The sequence below is a fragment of the Homarus americanus genome, unplaced genomic scaffold (assembly GCF_018991925.1).
Source record: "Homarus americanus isolate GMGI-L3 unplaced genomic scaffold, GMGI_Hamer_2.0 scaffold37032, whole genome shotgun sequence".
Lineage (NCBI taxonomy): Eukaryota > Metazoa > Arthropoda > Malacostraca > Decapoda > Nephropidae > Homarus > Homarus americanus.
The window spans coordinates 2,159,953-2,173,270 of record NW_024731852.1 but is presented as its reverse complement, the minus strand read 5'-3'; positions in this window follow the sequence as shown (position 1 = coordinate 2,173,270).

The following is a 13,318-nucleotide window of genomic DNA, read 5'->3' as shown; positions in this document are numbered from 1 at the left end:
CTCGGCTATCGCTTTCTCTGAGAATGATGTAGTCAATGAGATGCCAGTGTTTGGATCGTGGGTGTTGCCACGAACCCTTGAACTTGTCAGCCTGCCTAAACAAGGTATTGGTGATAGTGAGGTTGTGTGCAGCACTCTTGCTGAGGTGGAGTAGGACGTTGGGATTACACTTGCCTAGTCCATTTCTCCCTATGGTTCCTTGCCAAATGTTAGCATCTCTACCAACTCTGGTATTGAAGTCACATAGGAGCACAACCGTATCTTCTCTGGGGATAGAGGTTAGCACTCTGTCAAGGTCGCCATAAAAGGCCTCCTTGATGTCATCCTCTGCATTCAATGTTGGGGCGTATGCACTGATGAAAAAGGCATGACGCAAGTGATTCAGTGGGACTCGGAGCGTCATAAGACGCTTGTTGTTCCCAATAGGTATTTCAGTTAGCCCGTGTAGGATGCATTGGTGGATGGCAAAGCCAACTTCATAAATACGGTTTCTCTCCGCAGCAGGCTTACCCTTCCAGAAGAAGGTATAGCCAGACCCCCATTCTGTGATTTGCCCCTCGTCTGAGAGCCGGGACTCACTAATGGCTACTATGTCGATGTTATACCTAGCCAGCTCTTTGGCCACAAGGGTGGTTCTTCTTTCAGGACGCTCATTTGTGCCAGCATCCAGAAGGGTCCTGACATTCCATGCAGCGATCATAAGAGTTTGTATAGTTTGTTTTTGTTTGGATCTGTGATTTTGATTGTGTTTTCGACCGCATAAGGATGATTTTATTGGGCGCGGTTGCCCAGTCAGGTTGGGTTTTTAGGCAGGCTATTTTTAGGGGTACCTTTTTTAGCCCCCTCCCCCCGGGTGAGCAGAGTGGCTCCTCGAAAGCGCCGCTCAGTCTCACAGACAGTACCGGATTGCACTGCTGCCTAGATCCCAGTGCATAAACGACCATCTTAACTTTGCCGCCCATGTGCAGAGTTGTGACTAGAGACTCTCGGCAGTCATCTCTGCCTGTCCCCGTCGCCACTCGTTTGTCGCCATGGGACTTTTGGGGGTATAGGGGTTTTGATGATAAAGAGAGGTATGATGAGCTGGATGATGGCTGTGTTTGAGTTGATTTATGTGGTGAGGCAGGAGCGCAGGCTGCAACTACACATCTTGGCTCTCCCTTTTCCTGAACCAGTGCTGCAAGTGTTGCAACGACTGAGGAGAAAGATATTTGCAATGGACTGCCGATAGCCCAGTTTGTTGGGTTTCGCCTGAATAGCCTGTCCATCGTGCATTGCCGTCATCCGCCGGCGAAGTCGTTGGGTTCCCATGGTGGTTACCTCTTCCGCCTACACCGTCGATGGGGTCTTGTTGGAGCTCTGTAAGCGTGTCTGCCTGATGTGGGGCTCCCCCACAGGTTTTTCTTTTTGGGGTTTACTCCCGTAGCCTTAGCTGCCAAGATTAATCCTCAAGGCAGCGGGGCGGTGGTTGGTAGGCGCCAGGACGTATCCACATGCCAGTGGGCCTATGCGCCGTCCCTCTGGGACCCACTACTACTTCGAGATCCCTTGCTGGTCTTGCCTGGGCCCACGAGGCACCCAGTTACCGTATGTTGCCACGAGGAGGCACAGCAGGAGTCTTGATGGTGAAGAGGCTGTGTACTGGCAGGGGAAGACTTATGCAAGTTGCTTCCCTATTTGCCACGAGATGTAGCTGGCAGCGGTAGCTAAAAGCGAGAGGGATCAAGCAATGCCTGCACCTTAACACTGACGTACTGCTGCCACACTGACGCATTACACCACCCTGTGAGCACACACACACACACACACATCACTAAAACATAACCACATATGTAATAAAAATAATCTTAATAACACAAACTATTACATTTATTTTACTTTCATGTATAAGATAGAGCAAAAATTCTATTAAGATTTCTATAGACTTCATTTATATCATAGCAATTGCCGAGGAATTCACTTGTGAGAATCCCTCCGCGCATTAGAATGTGTACTGGTGCCAAGCCGCCAAAATGGGTTTTATATGGGATACGCCTATTTTAACCCCTTTTCTATCAGCTGAGAGTGGTTGAGTGAACATTGCAACACTGAAAATAAGGTTAAAAGTCATTCAAAGTAAAGTATTATTTCCAACCATCCACCCAAACTTCCCGAGAAAACCCAAGAGAGTGATGCACATCAGAAAGTTCACTCGTCCACCCTCTGCAAAAGCCAATCAGCGTGCGGCATCGGTCCGTCATCTTAGTGTGTTTTGTTGTGTTTTGCCTGCGGTCCTTCCGGCAAACCCTCCATACTTTTTCTTATCTTGTGCCATTATTACAAGCTTTTAGAGCGCTAAACAGTGCCAAGAATGTCAGGAGAAGGCCGTGATCACGATGTTAGTGTTGCCGGGCCAGCAGGCCAGTGATAGCAATACCGTTGTTGATAATCCTGCTATCCTTGATATCAGTGGCAACATGGTTCATGTCCCTCGTGATAGTGCCAAGGATGAAAGTGATAATGGTGGTAGTGTTATTGGTGGTGAACTGAGTGAAGGTAGTGATGGTAGTGGTGGTGAGGCAATGGTAACAGCTGGTGAGGCCGAGAAGGGTGCTGGGCACGCACGTCACCCAATAGCAAAAAGAATGCAAGCGTGCATGCAATGTTGAGCAGTGGGCCCAGGATAGTGCAAAAAAGCGAAGTAATCTTGGCCTTGATTACGTTAGTTACTCGACCAAGAAAAGATTAGAGCCCAGGAAAGTTTTTGAGCCCTGTCATCCGTGCTGACATTGACACCATTTTCGCCAATTTCTGGGCTATTGGCGAGTACAGTGCACAAAATGCCTACCTGTAATCTCCAATTAAAGAAGTACCAGTGAAAAAGAAGCGCAAACAGGCCGAGGGGAGCCAGAGGCCATTGTTATATATGTATTTTGTGAAAGTGAGGCAGCAGGAAATGGAGGTTTGTCGGAAGGGCTTTATATCGAATCATGGTATTGGCATACAAAAGGTGAAGGTCCTCTTGAAGAAAAGGAAGGAATCACCCAGTGGCACCCTAGTTGGTGATAAGCGTGGTCATCACCCCTCTTCCAGAGCCATCGCAGGTGATCGTCTTGACCGTGTTCACGAGCATATCCGTTCACTACCTGTTACTGCCAGCCATTACACCAGGGCACATGTCCCCCACCGAAAATACCTTGAAAGTGGAGGCACCATCGGTGAGCTTCACGGTCACTCCATCACCTGGATGAACGAGAAGTACCCAGGGGAGGAGAAGGTGTCTGAGCGGTTTTATCGACAGGTGTTCACAAAGGACTACAACATCGTCTATCAACCACCAAGAACCGATGTGCGCACCACCTGCGACAGGTGAAGACCGAGAGGGGATCACCCAGCTTTAGACCGAACTGAGGAGCACAAGGCCATCGCTCAGGTGATCACCGGAACATGTACTTCATGCTGCTCATGGCACTGCAGCAGGTGCATGCAAAACGATTGATCAGGATTGAGTTCATCTTTATGAAAAGTGGCCATTCACACCTCCCCTGTGACCGAGCCTTTGGGTTGATCGAGAAGAAGTTAAGGAGATTTCAGAGTATTGCAAGTGCCAGGGACTACATCGATGCCATCCGCAGTGCTGTCAAGAACACCTTTCCTGTAGTGGCAATGGGGCGGGATGACTTCAAAGATGTCAAAGACCTCCAACAGTACATCGCCCGACGGAGTGGCTCTGGCTTCTCTCAGGTTTGTCAGCTGATTGTGGAATGCCTTCCCAGAGGGTTACCTAATGAAGATAAACTACAATAAGGATGACCTAAGAGACAACACCACAAAAGTGAAGCTCACGAAGGGTAAAGGCTCCTGGTGGTAAAGGCTCCTGGTCACGGAAAAGATTCGACCTGGCGAGTGTGTCCCTCACCCCCAAGTACCCCGAAGATCGACTCCTGACGGCGGAGAAGTGCCAGGACCTCAGGAGCCCTGTTGCCCTTCTTGGTACCCAAGGGCAAGCCTGGCTGACGGCCCTCCTTGATAAGCAGGATACACCCCGGCAAGCTGGTGGGACAACACAGGAGGAGGAAGAGGCAGTGGATGACCCTGACTGTCATTGTCATTGATTACGTCCCTGTCATCTAGTCCTATGCCACACCCTCTCCTGCTGCCTCTTCTGTTGACGACTCGGACCTCTTCATGGACTATGGCTTTGGAATTCGCTAGTAACAAGGAAGAGAATCATCCTCCATCTCCCCGTGGTAAGTTTTATTTTATTTATTTTTTCATACAAGTCGGCCTTCCCCTGTGGGGTTGCATAAACCAGAAGGAAAGGAGAAAAGAATCAATATTACAGAGCATGAAAAGAACTAGACAGACAGAATGAGGGGTGTAAGAAAGCCTGGACTGTATGGAAGCATGAAACCATCCATTATTACAGTGTTATTTTACCATAAAACGATCTCAATGTTTGGTTAAGGTTCGAACAACCATAATTGCTGTGAATAAAAACCTGACATTTTTTTAATCAGGGCATCCGCTGACTTGTGGGTGTGAGGAACGAAAACCAAAGCCAGCTTCAGAATCTAGAATACCTAACCTTGAAATTAAAACAAACTCAAATGTTCTAAGTCTTCAAACAACAAGATTATGGTTATTTAAACTTTGCCAAACTTTGAGGGCGTTTTCTGGCGCTTTTACTTTTGGCGCGAGTGAACATTCTAACGTGCAGCTCATTATTGTTGTCAAAACATAGAGTATTGAGTGAACATAAATAAACTTACTTTATATTTTACTTTTTTTTTTACATTCCTGATCAACCCGCAATTTTTTATATTGTCTCTAAAAAAGAAGGAAATTTGATGAGTTAGAATTTTCAAATTAGAAATGATGACTTTAGTGTTATAAGCAGCTCATTAAGTATCACCAGATGAGAATAACCCTTTAACAGGTATGTTGATTTATGATTGGTTGAATCGACCTATTGTCTCATAGTTGTTGTTGTTGTTGTTGTTGTTGTTGTTGTGGTTGTTGTTGTTGTTGTTGTTGTTGTTGTTGTTGTTCTTGTTCTTGTTCTTCTTCCAGATATTTTTCGCTGTATCCTGTAATTACTTCTCATACCTAGTAAGTGGATGTCGGTCGGCGTGTGTGTGCGTGTGTATTGATTCGCATATATCAGTTAACGGACTCGGAAATCAATCACAAGGAATTTGAGGCTTAAATGTAGTGCTGAAATTAATATACCCTGTATGAGTTTTTGTCCATGGCAAAATAAGAATCTCTTAGCATTACCATTTCACAAAAATTTCTCTCAAATTCCTTTACAACTAAAAACCTGGAACGTCAATGTGGCATTTAAAAACTCATGCACTGCTAAACAAATGTTAATCAAGAACTCCCCCAACAATACAGGTGGCTGCATTTATAAAGTTCCTTGCAAGGAATGTAACGTTTTACTTAGGCCAGACAGGCAAAGATCTTGTAACTAGACTTAAACAACATAAATATAGTGGCTAGATGAGCCAGAACTAATGCTCTGGTTTGTTCATTTGAGGGATAATAAGAACATAAGAACATAAGAATGGAGGAAACTGTGGTACCTATTGGGTCTATACCGGGCAGTCCTGTTACACTCAACCCCTATTCATAAGCATCCAACCTATGTTTAGTTATTCAGCGTATTCGAGTTAATGATGATATTTGTAACTTGTTCCATTCACTTCCGTTTCCAAACTAGTGTTTACCATTTCACGCCTAAATTTAAGTTTGTCTAATTTAAAACCATTGTTACGGTCTGCCCTGGTTGATAGTTTGAGTACCTTTGCATGTCCCTTGTTTAGCCCCTGCTCTCCACTCTATACACCTCATCAGGGTAGCACCTCGCACTACGTCTCTCGAGGGAGTGCAAAACACGGACAGCACCGCATCAGGAGGCTTCTGAGAAAAATTAGCGCCTGCGGTATCGAGGGAAAGTTTGAATTGATAAAATCATATTCACCGATAGAACGCAGAGGTCAGCGTAGATGCAGCAACCTGAGTGGGGCCGTAACCAATGGGGTTCCCAGGGCCGCAATAGTCACTTGTTCATAATCTCCGGCAAACGATCTAGACATCGGGATCAGCAGTAACATGGTGGATGACACCAAAATAGGGCGGACCAGGGCAGGATGCAAATGCATTACAGGAGGATCTAACAACCGTAGGTGGTCTGCACGCAAATGAAATTCAACACCAGCAAGTGCAGTGCACGACATTGGAAGAACAAATACTTATAATGTATACAGCCTTAACAACATCAACCTGAGAAGTCGACTTTAGAAGAGACCGAGGTACTTTGTAAGCCCGACCCAGCGGCCCGAAAGGTGCGTTAATGTTCGAAATAAGGCAACAGAGTAATATTACCTTATATCTAGAAGCGGGTAACAAGAGTGCAGAGGTCTTATTGCAACTATATCTTGCGCTAGTCAGCTGCACCTCGATTATGCGGTTCAGTTCTGGTGCCCCATATAGAATGGATATACATTCACCAGAGTCGGTAAAGGAAGAATGACAAAATGATTCTGGGACTTAGAAACCCGGCCGTCACCCATCCCATTGACCCAACGCTCTACCACTGTTCGACGAGAAGCGGTTTGCTATTGGAAAAATACGAGACCATCTATTTGCCTGTCTTATTTTATTTTATTTCCGAATTAATTGTTATTAAAACTACTTTTGAACAATATAAATGTGGCTTGGGACACCGTAGGCATATAGTTGTTCTGTGGGCTACTACGTTAACTAGAAGAAAATACACAACAAGATTAAACCAATAATAAACGTAACAATAAATTAAACTTCCGTAATTGGTATTTACAATATTCAACACTTCTCTCACAACTTACAAAGAGTCTTCAGCAATTATTCAGACCGACACTCACACGTCCGTTCATCAGGATAGAACACGAGGCATCTCTTTATTTTTTTTTTAATAAAGGAATATTAGTTCTTGGGAATGCTTCTGGACTTATGAAGGATCAGATGCTTTTAGCGTGTGTCTGAAGTGTGTGTCTGGAAGTGAGATTTATATGTCTGTCATGCTTCTAATAATACCTTGATTATTTCTTAAAGCCATCGTGCCTTGCCCTGTTAATGCTGAGAGCTATTAGAGTGATATTCTGTAACCTGACGAGAGGGGAGAGAGAGAGAGAGAGAGAGAGAGAGAGGAGAGAGAGAGAGAGAGAGAGCTCTCTCCAGGATTAATGTAAGCATTTCAATTGGGGTGAATGGGATAGTTTATCATGAGAAACAAATTCTCTGTGGCATACTCTGTGTATTCATTTAGGTAATTCACAACAAAACAACGATCATCAGCACCGGTCACCTTAAACACTTGTAAAGCGAAATTGTAAATCTACCAATAAATCAGAGAGCTAAATGCACATTAAAAATTCCACACCTACCAGGTCGTCCAACGGCTTACAATTTAGAATCGGTCACGCTTTCTTTTCCTAGCGGTTTGCGACTGTTTTATTTCATTAACTCCCCTCCACCCTCCAGAGATATTATTATTAATCTTCCTGTTGATCTTGAAATGCATTTACACTGAACATTGATATGCCCGAGAGCTGGCCAAATGAATCCCAAATTATTTCACACACACACACACACACACACACCACACACACACACACCACACACACACACACACACACACACACACACACACACACACACACACACCGCCCACACACACCCGCCCACACACACACACACACACACACACACACACAACACACACGTCCAACCAACACACACACACACCCGCCCACAACACACACACAACCGTCCCACACCAACCCACACACCAACCGCCCACACACACCGCCCACACACACACACACACACACACACCGCCCACACACACACACACACACACACCACCACCACCACCACACACACACACACACCACCCACACACCACACACACACACACACACACACACACACACACACACACCACACACACACACACACACACACACACACACACACACACACACACACACACACACACCGCCCCCACACACACAACACCGCCCCCACACACACACACACACACCACCACACACACACACACCACACACACACACACACACACACACACACACACACACACACACACACACACACACACCGCCCACACACACACACACACACACACACACACACACACCGCCCACACACACACACACACACACACACACACACACACACACACACACCAAACCCTCCATCTCACCACTGTACTGTTAATTCTTACCTCTACCCTCGACTTGTCCAATTAATAAACCACGTCACATCGACCTCATCGTCGCCTTCCCCTCTTGTTGTTGTCCCCCGTCAGCCGCCACCTACAGGAAGGCCTATGATATAAATGTACTTACAGGTATTGCACTAATTGGGAGTCATTGCATTGACTGAGTTGATTTACTGGCCATCAACGTCTGGGTCATCACGGCCGTAACATAATTACTTACTTTTTTTTTTTTTTTAGAGATTTGTAGGAATATTACCTCCGCGGACCTTAAGCTAAAATGCTGGTCCACCCACTGCTGGGATAAAACACCAGCGTCTTTTTTTGGAAATGTACATCTAGTGGGGATGCTCTGTAAGAAACTGTAGGGTTTCTTGACAGTGGTTGGTGGTTAGCTTTCCGGCAACCTTCTCTGCTGTGATAGGGGTTTGTATGTTTCTCCTAGCTAATTGTGTTCCAAGGCACTCTATGAGGTAGTGCTTCAGTGTGTTTTCTGCTCCGCTGTCACAGGTCTTGCATATGCGCTGCTCTGCTGGTACTGGTACAATGATTTCCCAAATGCATGGGTATCCCAGTCTCAGTCGGTGGAAGTTGACTTCTTCCCTTCTTGTTGTATTCTTCATGAGTGGTGGTCTCTCATAGTTCGTGACCAGATAGTACCACCTGGCCAATCGTGATGCTGGTGTTAACCTTCTGTGTTTCTCTATTTTCCACTGGGCGGTTCGTGTTATTGTTGTCTTCTTTATCTGCTCCTGACTGGGCGGGATGTTCATCTCAATGTTTCGCTGTTCTAACGCAGCCTTGGCAGCAGCATCAGCTCGTTCATTCCCTGGGATTCCGATATGACTGGGCACCCAGTTAATGATAACTTGCCGATCTTGTAGCCTTAAACCCTGCAGTAGTCCAATAACGGATGTTATGAGATGAATGTTGTCTCTATGCTCTCTGCATTGTAGTGCTTCAATAGCACATCGTGAGTCAGTGTGTATTACAATGCCTTGTTGACTGTTTATGGAAGCATGTCTTAGGGCTCCAAGTATGGCAGCTAGCTCAACTTGTAAAGTAGAGCATCCATCTGAGGTTCTCCAAAGGGACGTGTTACCTCCTGTAGTGAAGGCTGCTCCTGTCTTCGTACTGGTGGTCTCTACGGAACCGTCTGTGTAACACACTGTGCTATTGTGAGGTGTTAGAGCCTTCATGTTTCTCTCTGCTATCTGTCGGAGCTCATGTGGGTTACAGTCAGCCTTTCTTGTCCCAGTTTGTAGAATGTTGAAGACTGCTGGCGGGGGCTCCCACGGTGCTGGGGTGCTGTAGTCTGGACTCATTGTATCAGGTCCTTTGCTGAGGATTGTGTCTTTCAATTTCAGTCGGTTTACAGCGTCAGCTGCGCACAATAACCATGTGTTCTTGTTAAAGACATCTCTGTCAAGGTTCAGTGCTCGTAAGAGTCCGTTCTTGACGTCACTTTCCCGAGCCCTAGTAATCAGTTTTGTTGCAAAACACGCTGTTAATCGTTCCGTTCTGCTTTGTAGAGATGTGAGACCTGTCTCCATGTGTAAGTTTTCAATTTTTGTCCACATAGGTACCTTGACAATGATTCTCAGAGCGTTATTCTGGGCAACTTCTAATTTCGCCCACTGCCCCTCAGACAGTGTGTTAAGAGCCGGTGCCGCATAGTCTGTTAATGATCGAATGGCGTGTATACATAGCGTTCTAGGACTACATGTCCCGCACCCACCTTGGGTCCTGTCATGGCTCTCATCAGGTTGACTCTCTTGCCTATTCGGTCTCTTAGATAGTTTATCTCTGTGTCAGATTTGAGGCATTTGTCAATCCAGATGCCCAGGTATTTGTATACATTGACCCATTGTAGGGCAATACCTTGTATTCGAAGTTCTGTCACCGGCTCATTGTGTCCAAACCTCTTGGCTTTCGATTTGGGGATTGGTATCTTGAGCCCGAGCCTCATACATTCTTCACTGATGAGGTCTAGTGCTCTTTGGACTTTGCTGATCTGGTTTCTGCCTTTTACTATCAGTGCTAAGTCGTCAGCATAGCACAGCAGTTTGGTACCCTCCTGAAAGGGGAGCCGACACACGTTTTCCATGAGGATGTTGGAGAGAGTTGGACTAAGAACTCCTCCTTGTGGTATGCCATTTTCCAGTCTTTGCTGACCTGAGACTTGTCCTTGACAGGTAACTCTTGCTGTTCTGTTTTGGAGATAGTCTGCAATCCAAGCCAATAGGTATCCCTTAACGCCTTTCCGAACCAGAGTGGTTACAATGGCCTGTGCATTTGCCAGCTCAAATGCTTTCTCTAGATCAAGGAATACTACAATTGCCTTATTTTGTCCAATCGATCCCAGGAGAGTGACCAAACTGTGTGCAGTGCTGAGACCTTTGGTGAATCCAAAGATATTGTGGTGAAGTGGTCCAATTTTCCAGAGGAGTCGTGTAAGGACCATCCTTTCGGTGGATTTGCCGATGCATGCTGTTAGTGATATTGGTCTGAAATTCTGGGGATTATTGGGTTTGGGAATAGGAACAATGTTTGCTCTTTTACAAGCTGACGGGAGTTTGCCTGCTGACCATGATGCGTTTATAACTGTTAGAAGAGCAAGTTCACCAGCCGGTCCTGCATTGCTGAGTAATGAATAGGTAATACCATCACTGCCAGGAGCGGTGTCCTTGCTTGTTTTCCTGGCCCTTCTGATTTCTTCTATAGTAAACAGACAGTCTGTAGTGTCAGCTTGCTCAATTGCATGTCTGACTACTACTTCTCTCTCCAATTGTACTTGCTGTAGATGAAGTCTTATTTCAGGAGGTAGTTGAGCTGATGACGAACGTTCTGCAAAATGCTCTGCCAAGCGATTTGCTTCCTGTAGTGGCTGGGGGGAGGGCTGGAGATCTGTTCAGTTTTCCTGTTGCTGTCCTGAGATTTCTCCAGAGTTCACTCAGGCTGGTGTGTGCATTAAACGTTGCGCACCACTCGAGCCATTTGTCTTCCCTAATTTTCTGAGTAATTTGACAAGCATGTTGGACAGCAGCTCTCAAGAGTTTCACTCCCTCAGGGGAAGGGTATAGTCGGAGATGTCTTCTGAATGTGTTGATTCTGTGATTCTGTTCTCTGACTTCGTCATTGTAGAACCATTAGTCTTTGTGGTGTCTATTTGTAGGGTTTGTTTTTGGTATTGCTTTCTCTGCTGCATGTTGTATGGCACCAGTAAGGTCCTGGTTTAGTTGGTCAATATCTTCTGCTGGTTCATAGTTCGAAAACCATTTTTGGAGTTCATCTTGATATAATTTCCAATTTGCTTTCTTGGTATTCCATCTGGGTGGCGGACGTGGGGGAGGAGGGAGTAGTTCCATTCTCAAAGTAGTTGTCGTTGCAAAGTGGTCACCGGTCAGTTCATCATCCATCTCCCACTGAGCTACTGGAACGAGCTCAGTGGAGATAAATGTGAGGTCCAGTATTCCTCCCAGTATGTGTGTTGGTTCCCCAGTATTAATGAGCGCTATTTCTGGAACATCTGTCAGCAGTTCCACTAGGTGAATACCATCCTCATTGATTTTTGCGGTCGAATTGATCGTTGGATGGTGGGCATTAAAGTCCCCAGCAATGAGCACAAGTTCCTGTGTTGCTTGTGTCAGTAGTTCACCGGCTTCTAGTCGTTTGGTAGACGGTTAATAGATATTGTATACTACAAGACTGTCGTTTGCCAGGTGCATCCGAACAGCTTGTGCCTCTACTCCATCTCCACAGTGAACTGGTTCTACTTCTGAACTGGGGATGGTCGCCCTGACGAGAATCATGCTGCCATGGGAGTTGGACCCCTTTGGTACAGAGTACGGTTGGTATCCAGGCAAGCGGAATTGTTTATTTTTGGACATCATTGTTTCTTGCAGAATGAGGACATCAATATTGTTAGCTATGACTGCTGCTTGTACAGTATGCCGTTTGTTGGACAGGCCTTGTACATTCCACTGTGTTATCTTGAGATTACAAGGAGGTGAAGCTATTCTATCATTATCTCCTCGTCGCTGGTGCTGTAGTTGCTCTCGGCGTTCATGGTTGAGTCGCTCTCCTCCTCGTCCGTTAGGGGTGGTGGCTGTTTCTTGGGCACCTGCTCTGAAGGAGGAGCAGGAGGTGGAACCTCGGGAGTTTTTTCTTCTCTCTTCAGGGTGCTGTCGCTCTTGTCTGTGATCGTGTGTTTGCTGACGGTCTGTGCTTGTTGTTCTGTTCCTCGTGATCTGTTGCAAGGGGCTGGAGGCTTCACGGTTTTGAGTGATCTCTTGGATGGCAAGTTCATCCTCTTGTCTGATGTCTGTCTCTGTCTCAAGGGCGTCGTCTGTTCCACTTATAGTTGTGGAGTTTTGGGGGTCTGGTCTCCCTGCATCTTTTCTGTGAGCTGTGTCATAACTGCATTTATTATATTTTCGGTGCTGGTATCTTGTGTCTTCATTATCGTGGAGAAAGTCACTATCATAATAGTGATCATCTGTTTTATTTGTTCTTCGGTGAATGCCGCTTGTAGATTGGCAGGCTGGGGTGTATTCAGTTGGGTGGTCGCCTGAAGGGGTTGCAGTGTCCCAGGCAATATGGTGTTCTCCACCAATACTGGATTGTTCTGTCCTTTTACTGCTACACAGCTCTGGACCTGCGGTTGGGGAGTCCACCGGTTTGTCATGGTTTCCTACATGGACTGATTTTGTCCCGGTGTCTTCAGTTTTGTCCTGAATCCTGGTGGAGGAAGTGGAGGGAAGGAATCCTCTGACAGTTGGGGCGGAGTGGGTGTTGGGTTGACCGTATTCTGTCGCTGTTGACCCCACACGAATGTGCTCTGAGGTGCTTGTGTTCTGTATTGTGGTTGAATTTTTGCCATTGCAACTTTCATCCGCTCTCTCCTCTCTGGGCATGATGTGCTCCAAGCGTGATGTTTCTTTCCACAATTTGGGCACTTGGCTGTCGTGATGGTTCCGTCCTTGTGTTTTTGAATACACAATTCTGTCATGTGGCTTTGACTGCAAATGCCACATCTCACATTTTTGTGGCACC